Here is an 11,889-nt window from a genome sequence, read left to right on the forward strand (position 1 = left end):
GCCTTCAGAGGCTCTGCACCACCCTGCTTCCCATCTGTGATCCTCAATGTAGTCGGTGCTAGAGCCTGCATCGGTCTGGCGGCTAACTGCGAATAGTGGGTCTTCACATGACCCACCTGATGACAATGATAGCAAATTCTCATATCAGGAGTAGGGCGGGCTAGCGGCACTCCCGTGCGTAATGTCCCTCCTTGTTACATTTGTGGTATCCAGAACTCAGTCGACATACTCCCGAATGAACCTTCCCGCACTTCCCAAAAGTGCGGGCCTACTGCCCTCCCGACCTAGAATCCGCGGCCTTGAACCGCTTCGGCGCCGGCTATGCCTGACCTGGGGCCCACCTCACCTCACGTAACTACAACTCAATCTCCAGCTCGCGCCTCTTTGCAGCCTCCTGGAGCTCCAATAACATACTACACCTCTACGTCGCAACAAATTGTCTGATATTCGTCTTGAGCATACCCAGATAGCGAGTCATCTATGCCTGCTCTGACGCGAACTCCTGGCAAAACATCGCCCTCTCAGTAAACAGTCTCGTAATCTCTGCCATCGACTCCTTGTCATGTCGTACGTCTAAGAACTCCTGCGCCAGTCTCTCTCTCTCCACCCGCGGAACATAACAGGTACTGAACATGTCTCTGAACTGATCCCAAGAAATCTCAGCTTGCTGCTCCTCAGTATATGATCCAGTAACCAATCTCCACCAATCCTTTGCCCCGGACCACAAAAGGTTCAGAGCACACATCACCCTCTGATTATCAGGGCACGAACACGTGAAGAAACATCCCTCCACGTTGGACAACCATCTCATAGAAATAATCGGATCCTAAGTCCCATCAAAAGTCGGGGGCTTCGTATTGTTGAAGTCTCGATACTGAAAGGCTCGAACAGATCCTCTTCCCACTGTTGTTACAGTCGATGTAGCTGCAACAGCGGCCGTCTCAGCCAAAGCTTCATAACGCTCGTCAAAGTACTCCACCATGGAGGTCTTAATAGACTTGAACATCTCGGGTAACTGTGCCCGAAACAGAGTGGCAACCTCATCATGCAGGATCTCCCAAATCCTGGCATCCAACTCATCCGTCCCCAACTCAACAACAACCTCGAGCTGCACTAGTTCCCCCTGCCCGTCAACTCTTGTCCATGATCCCGATCCAGATGTGACTCCAAAGAGCCTCATCATCACCATACTGAAAACATACCAATAAATACATCAAAAAGATCTAGAATAACGCATATGCTAAAAGGGAACCAACTCCCAACCAACCCTAGGGGTTGTGACTTCCTTGCTACACGTATGGGTCCTGCGCTTTCTGTAGTACGGGCCCATACTACCTTCCACACCTACCCATATTTGTCTCAAGTATCACCATAACACCCCAACTATATACATAATCTGGAAAACGCTCGATCCTAACTCTTAAAAGAAGGCTAAATATCTCATAACTGGCCTCCCGACCTCATACAACCCACCCATCCATGAAACTTCCACCAACCCTACAACACTAGTGTATGCTAGCCATACATAACGCTGGACCCCATAGACTTTCGAATATCCAATCCTACCCTAATCTCCCAATCAAACAAGAATATAACATAGGGCCAAATAAAACATTCTCAGGCTATAAGATCTTAATTATGTACGACCATGATGCATACACTCAGTAACTACAGTAATGATGTCAATTTCATATAAGGAAAACCCTAGGCTAGCATGCATCATATAATCAGGCAATTCTATCATGCAATTACTGAATATCCCTAGCCTATCTCTAGCATGTGGTTCTAACACATCGTAACATCAAATAACAGTATGGTATTTTGGGGTCTACTTACTGGCAACGGCTGACAGTACACACCTCATCCTCCTTCGTTTTAAATTAAATTTTTATTTCGAAAATCATTTTAAAAAAAAACATTTCCTTGATTTGAGACTGGATTCACACGTATGTTCCTCCAATTCACTCAAACTAAGGCTTTGATACAAACTTGTAACAACCCAAAAATTTTAAAAGAAATTCAAACTTTCCAAAAACCATTTTTTTACACAATTAAAAGTTATTCAAACATCAAAAAGTTCTAATTGCTTTCAAAATGATTTCATATCAGAATTCCCGGAAATCCAGAATCATAAAAATGGGGATGTGTACGCCACGCCTTCGCCTTGCCATGGTAAATTGATGTACCTGAAACACTAAACGATAAAATGTAAGCTCAACGACTTAGTGAGTTACACCCAAAATACCAACTTCTAGCATCCAATATAGAAAAATAATAATTAACAACATGCATAATGAGCCTTCAACATGACAGGACCGCCTCCTACGGGCCTACAACCTATCTGGACCGCTCTCGAGCCTTCAACATGACTGAACCGCCTCCTACAGGCCTACAGCGTATCTGGACCGCTCCGGGTATGTTGGCCTCAACCACACAAAGCAGTACACCGCCTCAACCCAACCCCTCCATATATGTTGACATATAAATAGCACATAATCATACAATAAGCACAGATCATACTAACTGCTAACATAGTAACATTCTATCCATCAAGATACCAATCCAACTGTTTATGAATATGGAACAAATACTAACTCCAGGAATAAATCCCAAGGGACTGACCTAGTATCGTAGACCCTGTTGGTAAAGTGAGGAGAACTCACTTAGCAATAGTGCAGAACTAAACTGAGAGTCTTCAACTGCTATACCCGACACCCTCGACTGAGAGATAAAAGAATACAAATTACTCAACTAGACCCAAATTTTCCAAATCTATTATTGGCCCCATTTATTAAATTTGGCCCATCACTCTATTGGGCCTACATGAAACCTACAAGTCCAACTTGGCCCAAACAACATTGTATCCATAGCCCATTAATGGATTAACCCAATTGACCCATAACCAGTCCAAAGCATAAAGCCCACAAGCCAAAAGTCCAACAGGGAGTGTACGCGGGGTGTACCTCCCAGTTACGTTGGGCGTAGCGTAGTTCTTCGTTGACCATCATCGGGACTGCTGACCACGTACACTGGGCATACAAATATTACGTGGGGCGTACACGCGGATTTACCAAAGTCTTAATAAGTGCTTAATGGGTTGAGCTCTTGAACCCATATTCCAGATCCATCGACCAAATATGCCATAGGATCATAAATTTTCGGACTTTATCACTTTGGACGTCCTAAAAGTCCTTAACTCATAGTCTTAATCCATTAAGACCTTCTTATCACATGCATGGATCAAGTTTAGCTAAAAAGAACTGATTTTTATCACTTAAGGCCTCTCAAAACATCTAGAAGGATAATTTATTTCGTCTATAACTTCACATGCATCAACTTGGGAAATCTAGGGACCAAAAGACCTTCATAAAGCTAAAAAGTCTAGATCTAAGGTAAATAAGCATAAAGGTTCAATCTTTTTACCTTCTAGAGCTCTAATGGTGTAACCCAATTTCAGATCCAAGGCCTTGCTTTCCTCCTATAGTTTCTCGGTGTAATAACTCCACTCTCCAAAGCTCAAGATGCACACTAATGCACTCTTTACACAAAAACTAGGGTTTTGGGGTGTTCTCTGAGGTATGGAGGCTGAGGTGAGGGTAAGGAATGAGCCATAAGGGTGTTTATATAGTCCTAACTCCGAGTATTAGGGTTTTTAGATGACGCGAGTACGCCCAGCGTACATAGGCTTACACCCAGCGTACTAGGGCGTGCCTAGTACGCCCAACGTACCCCCCTTTTGGCCCAAAGTTTCAACTTTAGGCCCCTAAACTCCCCGGGACTCAACATAACTTCTCCGAGGGCAATAAAAAGACAATAATCAAAAGAAGGTGGGTTTCGAAATATACGTGCTCGGTTTGGGGCGTTACATCTGAACACCGCCATGGCAATTTCCAGGTGATATCCATTTCCTTAACGTCTTCCGGATGAATTTGGTCAAGATCAGCAAAAGAAATCCGAGGAGGCAATTCTCCAGGTAAGCTCTCTCTCCTCAGGGTCTCCAACACCTCTCCAAGATTCCTCTCGTGCTCCTCCTGCGTCTTGGAATAAACCAAGATGTCATCAATGAAAACTATCACAGACCGATCCAGCATCGGTCTGCACACGCGGTTCATGAGGTGTATGAATGTGGCAGGAGCATTGGTGAGCCCAAACGGCATCACCATGAACTCATAATGGCCGTAGCGCATCCGAAACGCGATCTCCTGCACATCCTCCTCTCTGACCCTCATCTGATGATAACTTGAATGCAAATTGATCTTGGAGAACCAAGATGCTCCCTGTAACTGGTCAAAGAGATCATCAATCCTCGGGAGTGGGTAACGGTTCTTCATTGTTACCTTTTTCAGCTCCCGATAGTCTATACACATCCGATGCGACCCGTCCTTCTTCTTCACAAACAGAATCGGGGCTCCCTAGGGTGAACTGCTCGGTCTAATGAATCCCTTGTCTAACATCTCCTACATTTGTGCAAACAACTCCTGCTTCTCGAGAGGAGCCAACGGATACAGTGCCTTGGCTATCGGAGCCGCACCAGGGACTAGGTCGATCCTGAACTCCACCTGCTTCTCCGGAGGTATCCCAGGCAACTCCTCGGGGAATACATCTGCAAACTCTCGAACCACGAGCACGTCGCCCACTGTCGCCTTAGCCACCTCCCGGGAGTCTATGACATAAACGACATATCCTGCACAACCCTGCTAAAGGTAACGCCTTTCCCTCGCCACCGAGCATAAGGCTGGCCCTCGCTGTGGTCTCTCACCCTGAATCACCAACTCTCCCTCACTTGGGGATCTGACTCGCACTAGCTGTTGTGTGCAGTCTATCACTGGCCTATTGGGGCTTAGCCAATCCATACCAATAATGACCTTTTTTCCTCGCAACGGAATGGGAACCAGGTCAACCAGATACTGCTCCGTAAACAATCTCAATACACAATCCCGGAAAACCTCTGATGCTCGAACCGATCGGTCGTCCACAATCTCCACCTCTAAAGGGTAATCCAACCTGCCCGAAGACTCAGGAAACTTCTTGCTAAGTGCAAGAGAAACAAATGATCGGGTAGCCCCCGAATCGAACAACATCTGAACTGGGATACCGTTCACATGGAACGATCCTAAGCAGAGCACATACATATAACATATCAAAATTACAGCAGCATAACATAAAATCATAAATAAGGAATCATACCCGTCACCACATTGGGTGTGGCGCGTGCCTCCTCTGTAGTCACCTGAAAGGTCTGGCTCCTCACCACTGGAGCCTCCGACTTGCCCTGTCGGCCATCTGTGATTCGCACGGTCGTTGGAGTTGGTGCCTTCACTAGCGTTGATGTTGCTGTCAACTGGGGGAAATTGGCCTTCTTGTGGCCCCTCTGATTGCAGTGGAAGCGCAACAACTCAGACGTCGAGAAGACAGGTGCAGGGGCGGTACAATCCCTGCTAAAATGCCCTAACTTTCCGTACTTATAGTAACCTGACGATCCCTACTTGCACGCTCCCTCGTGCGTCTTGCCGCATTTCCTGCAGCGGCCTCACCCCTGTTGTCCTTTTGGCCCAGCATCTGATCCCTTGGGCTTCTTCCCCGAAGCCCCTGTAACCTGTCCCTCCTCTGCCTTCCTATTCTGGATATGCTCTAGATCAATCTCCCTCTCCCTAGCCCTGGCAATCATGGAATCCAGAGTAGGGCAAGCTGAAAAACTAACATGCTCCCGGATGTCAGCTCGTAGCATGTCATGGTAGCGGGTCCGCCTCATATCCTCATCACCTGCATACTGGGGTACTAACAACTCCCTCTCCCGAAACTTGGCGGTGATCTCCGTCATAGTCTCTGTCGTCTGCCTCATATCTAAAAACTCTCTGGCCAGCTGCTGAAGCTCAACAGCCAGCGCAAACTCTGCCCTGAATCTGGTCAAAAAGTCCGACCGGGTCATAGCCTCAATAGCCGAGGCTCCCAATGCGTCACATACGGACTCTCTCCAATCTCTAGCTCGGTCTCGTAAACACCCTGTTGCAAACCTCACCTTCGGCCCCTCGGGGCAGAAGCTAGTCAACTGTGCAGACTCAATGTCTATAATCCACCGTCTAGCAACTATAGGGTCCTTTGCCCCGTGAAAATCTGGCGCACCACCGCCCCTGAAGTCCTTAAAGGACAGTGTGCGAGATCCCGACTGGCCAGATGCCATGTTGCTCTTGAATGCCCTGAGGTGATCCTCCATCAACTCAACTATCCCTTCCTTGATCGACCCGGAGATAATAGGAGTCGACTCAAGGATGCCCCTGGTGATCTCTGACGCGATGAACTCGCGTAGCCTCTCATCCCCTAGCTCGGAACCTGATCCCGAACCTGATCCCTCTCCTGAACTGCCAACTGCTGGCCTCGATCATAGTACCACCATTCTGCAATATATAAACAACTGTTAGCGATACTGATATCTCTCGAGGAACCACATCCACTATAGGCTCCCTGGTCTTATCTCGTCCTTCCTCGGTTCGGGTACGGATCCTCTACTTTAAGTAGTACGGGCCCATACTACCTTCCACATCTATCTGTACCCTCTTCAAGGACTGCCTTGACTCCACCAGATCCCTTTTTACCACTGCTGATCACTGATATCTTTATCCTAGGCTTTACCTAGGAAAATCCCTGACTCCACTTAAACCAATCCTCAGCTGCTGAAGGCCTCCTTGTAACGCCAATTAGCCATCACCTGATACCATCACATGTGATGAGGCTCAGATAATCCTTCAAGTAAAAGACTCGTCCCTACAACGGTTGGACTCAAAGGAGAGCTACGCAGCCGGGCCAAATCCAACACTCTGAGATTATCCAACCCTGATCCCATGTGATGTGACGTACTCATATAATGGCTAACTCCCATCACTTGGAGTCCCACAAATCACAAAGCAAGCAACATTCAGATACATGAACTACTCAAGAAAATCTATTCTCATAATGAGAAACTGCACTAGCATACAATGTTGAACTCATACTATCAGGCATAACCTAAACAGGCTATTCTACTGCTGTCTACTCAATTTCTAGCATGCAATTCTCATAAGGCTGGAACACATAAAGCAGGCACATAAGGCATCCTCCTAGATCCTTAGTCCTATTCTTGCATGCTGTTCTACTGAAACTGATAAACATAGCATAACATTGTATGGGTACTTTGGGGAATACTTACTTGAGCTCGGCCGGTCGTGCACATCACACACTTTGTTCTTTCTTAAAACTATTTACTTAATCTTTTAGAAAACTTTTTCTTTTTCGAAATCCTTTAATCGCTTGGTTTGAGTTCATAAACTCCCGAAGGTGTCTCCGAATCCCTCAAACCAGGGCTCTGATACCAACTTGTAACGACCCAGATTTTTACGTCCAAAAATTTTGTTTTTAAATCAATACTTTAGAAAACATTTGTAAATAAAACATTGTCTAATCAAACCATTTCATAACATACATCGTGTCTGAAAACCGCAATATGAAAACAATCAAATATCAGAGTACAAAATCCCAGAATGACTCATGGTGCGGAAAACAATGTGCATGTATGATGTGCCGCTACCGTGCCAGCTCCTCCCCTTCGTGGAAGAGGTACCTGAAAACAAAACTATAAACCATAAGCACGAAGCTTAGTGAGTTCCCACACCGTACCACATACCAAATAACCGCATAACATACATATATTGTCAGACATATCTGGGTGCCCGACTTACCCCTTCGGTTCTCTCGACCGGATACTGACTAGCATATCTGGGTGCTGGTCTCCCCTTCGGTCCTCTCGACCGGATGCTGACTAGCATACCTGGGTGCTGGTCTCCCCTTCGGTCATCTCGACCGGATGCTGGGGACTATTTCACCCCTACCACTACCACATAACACGTATCACATAATCTATCTAGCATGGCTGGGCATGACTGCCCCTTTGGTCCTATCGAGCGGCAATCTGGGGACTATCTCCCCTACTGTCACTAGCACATAGCATCATATCATACTAGCACATAAACATAACATAGGTAGTAGCAACCCTAGATGAATATCACAGAGACAATCATCTAATCATACAACTCCTACTAGTGGGACGTCATTGTGGCCTTAGACCCACTGCTACTGGAAGGTAACTCACCTCGAAAAGTAGCTGCTGAAAGTCTGCTTGCTAATCGCCTGACTGCTGAGTTGGTAATCCTCCGGCTATAAATCATAAACATAGATTAGCCACTCATAAACACCCTTAGGTCATATGACTGACCCACCCCTGGTCCAAGGTCAACTCCTTGGTCAAAGTCAACTTCCAGTTGACTGGACTCGCCGAGTCATGGCACCGACTCGCCGAGTCCTTCTCCCACTAACCCGGTCCTACTCTACAAGTCCATCTTCCCACTCACTGAGTCACCCTTAACTCACTACTTGAGATGATAGAACTGGATCGCGATCCGACTTGCCGAGTCCAAGAGCAACTAGTCGAGTCTATACGAGCAGATCTCGTACTCGCTTCCAAATCCTCACCAGAGCATCCTTTATGAGGATTTGGGTTTCTAGGACTATTGTTACACGTTAAATTGCTAATTCCGCGTGCGGATACGAAGGGTTGGACCGTCAACACCTAAACCCCTCTTACTCAGTAACAGTTCATATGACTCACCGAGTTTGAATAACAACTCGTCGAGTTCCAGGCAATCTTCATAGGACTCGTCGAGTTGTTCATCCAACTCGCCGAATCTAAGATCATCTTCATAAAACTCGCCGAGTTCCACTTTGGGACTCGCCGAGTACTGTCGACCCATTTACCATACAAACCAAATTTGAGACTGCAATGCTTCCAAACCATAGATCTATGTTCCTAGGGCATGCTTATCACGTAAAGTTGCAAACTTTACGTGCATACATGGCCCTACAAGCTCCAAAAGGCAAACCCAAGCTCTTTATGAGGTCATACTCTCAATGGGGACCTCAATCACTTCAACCATAGAAACTTTATACTTCTAATATGTTCATAACGTCTAGATCTGAAGTCCTTTCGGATCATAAAGCACAAACACATGGAGTTTGGTGTTTTAGGGCTTGAAAACCACCAATTAGGGACAAAAAGGGAATCTAATGAACTAGTGATCAAGGTAGGGACTTTTGTACCTGAATGGAAGCCTCTTGCAGGGTAGATGTCGGATCTACTTCTCCTCCTTGCACTCTTCCACCTCCTCCTTCTTCTCTTAAGCTTCAAACTTCCTTCACAAGGCCAAAATCATTCACAAGGACAAAAAGGGGCTAGGGTTTTTCTCTACAGCTCTTCTGGAAGTGTTAGGGACAAGAGAGGCCGAGTTAGAGTGCTTAAATAGAGTGCAAACACCTGGGTGAGCATTTTTGCCCAAACAGGGCCTACTCGCCGAGTCCGAGGCTCAGACCCCGTGTCTCATCCCGCTTCTACTCAGCGAGTTGGTCCTTCAACTCGCCGAGTCCAAGGCAAATTGCATTACTTAAGAAATATTAATTACAAGGAATACGTACCAGGAACCAGGTGGTACACAGCAAGAGTGAGTTTGTTGAGATCTTTGGCTTTCTTAATAACAGAGACATTCATATCCCATGCCTTGGGAAGGGAATTCAATAGTTTCTTGTTTATCTCTGATCATGGCACAGAAATTCCAATGGTACTTATTTCGGTGGTAAGAGTGATAAATCTTTGTAGTTGGGCCTTCAGTGTCTCTCTGAGAACGTGATTGAACATGTTGAATTTTTTGCAGAGCATGTCTTGTCTTCTGTGTTTCATGTCTTTATTACCTTCATAGACCTCGATCAATGCTTCCCAAAGTGCTTTGGCAGAATCATACTTCCTGAATCCTTAAACGATGTCATAGGATAAAGCCATTGTCAGAGTCACCAATGCTTTTTCTTGTTCTTCAATTTTGTCAAAATCCGCATCAATATAGTCTTCCACTTCTTGGTCAATAATAGTTCCATCTTATAGGGTATTTGTGATTCTAACACGACCCCTAAGAATGTTGCGCCAAATCTTGAAATCTTTCATTTTGATGTATTTTTCGATTCTGTATTTTCCATTCAGGAAATCCTTCTACAGATAAGAGATGTGGAATTCTCGTTGTTGTGCCCATGATTGAATCCAACCCCTGATGAATTACATTGTGTTGGGGTTCTATCTCTCTTGTTTTTTAATTTTTAATAATTTGTTATTCTTTTTTTTTAATCAAAGAAAATCACAACAGAAAAAATATTTACAACCGAAAATGGTTTACAACTGAAAAAGGGTTTGTGGCCGAAAATGGTTCACAGCCAAGAACAATTCACAGCCGAAAAAGACTTCACAACCGAAAACGAGTTCACAGCCAACAATGGGTTTTCGGTCGAAAACTGATGAACAGTGGTCAACCGAAAATGCCCAGATTTTGACTAAAAGAGACAATTTCAAGGAAATTTTCAATCCTTTTGGCCTTGAATTCACGATCAATAGCAAAAACCCAGCAACAACAACAGTAACACAAAAAACTTGCTTGATCAACACCGAAAATGGACACCAAATAGCCAAGAACAAACTTGAACAAGTTTACACAAGATTGGCTCTGATACCAATTGTAAGTCCCCAAATTTGGCACCAACTAGTGATCAACAAACAATCAAGTCGAATTAATCAAGCACAAGAAGGAGTAGAAAACAGAAATTGATCCAAATTGCTCACGTTTTATATATAGCCGAAAGAATCTCGTACAATGGACACTACACACACAGTTGACCGCAAACAACATCTGACAACTGACAGACTAGTACACTATTTATAGGGAATAGTAGCAAGAAACTAGTTTGCAGCCTTAAACACCACATGGACCGAAAACGGGACGTTTTCGGTCCACCCAAGTGAAAACTCACAAAAATCTTATACATGGTGTATCAAAGCCTACAAAACATAAATGCCTAGCTCAAAGAAACAAAACATGTCCTAACAATCACCCCTTTCCATGGGGATACCTTTAGGAGGACAAATCTCCCACCTGGAACTCTAGCTCAGATTGTTGCCGATCTGCATAACTCTTCTGGCGACTATGGGTTATCAGTAATCTCTTTTTGAACTGTTGAATCTGGTTGGTCATCTTCAACACTATCTCAGTGCCACCAATCACTCGCTCCCCTACCTCTCCCAACATATGCGAGTCTAATACCTCCCCCCATATAAGAGCTCGAACGGGGGCATGCCAATACTGAAATGGTGGTTGTTGTTGTAGGAAAACTCAGCCAGGGGTAAATAGGTGTCCCAACTTCTTCTCAAGTCCAAAAAACATGCACGTAGCATGTCCGCGAGTGTCTGAATCGTCCGCTCACTCTGCCCATCTGTCTACGGGTGGTATGTGTTATTGAAATGCAATCGGGTACCCCAATCCTCATGAAACTTCTTCCAGAACCTGGAAGTAAAATGCATATCTCGATTTGACACTATCAAGGTCGACACTCCATGTTGTGCTACCACCTCTCTCACATAAATCTCCCCCCGTTTCTCTACAGAAGAGCTCTCACTGATGGCGAGGAAGTGAGCACTCTTCGTCAACCGGTCTACAATCACACATATCACGTCAACCCCATGCGCGGTCTTCGGTAGGTTGGTGATAAAATTTGTCAAAATCTGCTCCTATTTCCACCGAGGAATCTCTAGAGGCTGTAACGGGCCATGTGGTCTCTAGTGCTCCGCCTTAACCTGGTAGTAAGTCAAGCACCTCTCAACTAACCATGCCACATCCCTCTTCATACAGGGCCACCGGTAGTCTGTCTTCAGGTCCAAATACATCTTAGTAGCCACTGGGTGGATCGAGAATCTCGATCTATGTGCCTCCTCCATTAATATATTGCGAGCTCCACCTATATAGGGCACCCAAATCCACCCTCAAAAAGTCA

The sequence above is a fragment of the Lactuca saligna genome, chromosome 1 (assembly GCF_052625555.1).
Source record: "Lactuca saligna cultivar CGN05327 chromosome 1, ASM5262555v1, whole genome shotgun sequence".
Classification (NCBI taxonomy): domain Eukaryota; kingdom Viridiplantae; phylum Streptophyta; class Magnoliopsida; order Asterales; family Asteraceae; genus Lactuca; species Lactuca saligna.